This window comes from Amphimedon queenslandica, unplaced genomic scaffold (assembly GCF_000090795.2).
Source record: "Amphimedon queenslandica unplaced genomic scaffold, v1.1 AMPQUscaffold_5399_Cont22632, whole genome shotgun sequence".
Lineage (NCBI taxonomy): Eukaryota > Metazoa > Porifera > Demospongiae > Haplosclerida > Niphatidae > Amphimedon > Amphimedon queenslandica.
Genome location: NW_003554299.1, coordinates 1 through 1,672, shown reverse-complemented (window position 1 = coordinate 1,672; position 1,672 = coordinate 1). Strand labels below are relative to the sequence as shown.

The 1,672-nt window shown below is 34.9% G+C and overlaps 1 long non-coding RNA gene across 1 annotated transcript; it reads right to left on the bottom strand.

The window, feature by feature from the left end:
• Positions 1-606: 606 nt before the first annotated feature.
• Positions 607-1,386, bottom strand: LOC109592387 (uncharacterized). The gene is made up of 5 exons (XR_002190321.1): positions 1,157-1,386; positions 1,025-1,104; positions 871-962; positions 739-818; positions 607-667 (listed from the first exon to the last, which is right to left on the bottom strand). It is a non-coding gene; the product is annotated as an uncharacterized LOC109592387 (long non-coding RNA).
• Positions 1,387-1,672: the final 286 nt, after the last annotated feature.

Sequence of the window (1,672 nt, the reverse complement as noted above, 5' to 3'; positions counted from 1 at the left end):
TAATAATAATAATAATAAAATAATAATAATAATAAAATAATAATAATAATAAAAAAAAAATAATAATAATAATAATAATAACAAATAAAAATAATGATAATAATAAATAATAATAATAACAATAATAATAATAATAATAATAATAATAAATAAATAAAACTAAAAATAATAATAATATTCCTTTCTCACTCTCATAATAATAATAACAATAATGGTATCTTATCTGGGGACATTAATCGTCTCCAACAGGCCCTGAGCATTATTGACTCTATGGGTCCTCCTATGGGACTTTATCTTAACAGGCTAAATGTCTTCTTTCCCTCCCTTCGAACCTAGTCCTTCCAGCTAACCCTTTACCTCCAGAAATTCCTTTCTCCACAGGTGGTTTTGTTCCTTTAGGTTTCCCTATTGGCCCCTCCTCCTACACCTCCACTGTCCTCTCCAGCACTATTTCTGGAATTAGTCACACCCTGTCTCTCCTCCATTCTCTCAGAGATGCTCAGATGGAGACTACCCTCGTTGGATCATGCTTCTCTCTCTCTAAACTTTCTGTTTCCCTCCATACCTGCAATCCTGATCCCCTTATTCCTCAGTATGAGTCTTTTGACTTGCTTACCCTATCCTCTCTCTCTGAATCAGTAAGTGACTCCACCCCCCATGATGACCTCTTCTCAACGAGCGGCACATACAAGTCCATTAAATATTTGTAAAGTTATCTCAATATCATGTGTGCCATACCTTTAATGTTCATTCATGTAAATTTGAAGACAAGGCGTCAACTCCGCCCTCTAAAATGGACTTGAGATCCTTGATGGTACCTACAAATGGAACACAAAAATGTAAAATTAGATCAATAATGATCGAAATTACTCTTAAAAACGGTTAAATGAAGTGACAAAAGGCGTAATTGCCATATTAGATGGGACACATGACTCCGCCCCCCACGATGACCTCTTCTGAACCTGAGGCACATACAAGTCCATTAAATGTTTGTAAAATTGTCTCAATATCATGTGTGCTTTACCTTTAATGTTCATTCATGTAAATTTGAAGACAAGGCGTCAACTCCGCCCTCTAAAATGGACTTGAGATCCTTGACGATACCTACAAATGGAACACAAAAATGCAAAATTAGATCAATAATGATCGAAACTACTCTTAAAAACGGTTAAATGAAGTGACAAAAGGCCAAAACGCCATATTAGATGGGACGCATAACTCCGCCCCCCACGATGACCTCTTCCCAACCTGAGGCACATACAAGTCCATTAAATATTTGTAAAATTATCTCAATATCATGTGTGCCTTTCCTTTAATGTTTATTCATGTAAATGTGAAGACAAGGCGTCAACTCCGCCCTCTAAAATGAACTTGAGATCCTTGACAATACCTACAAATGGAAAACAAAAATGTAAAATTAGATCAATAATGATCGAAATTACTCTTAAAAACGGTTAAATGAAGTCTGTCAGTACATGTATATAGTAATTAACTTATGCAACAAAATAACTTATGTGGTGAATGCATAAAACATGCATTGTTTCACAAGTATGCACTTCCAGTCAGCCATCGATTACACAATACAGATCTGATTTTTAAATTTGGTACTCACAGATAGAGAAAAAAATTCCTTTCCAGCAATATCCCGTTTATGACAATGCACAATAAAATT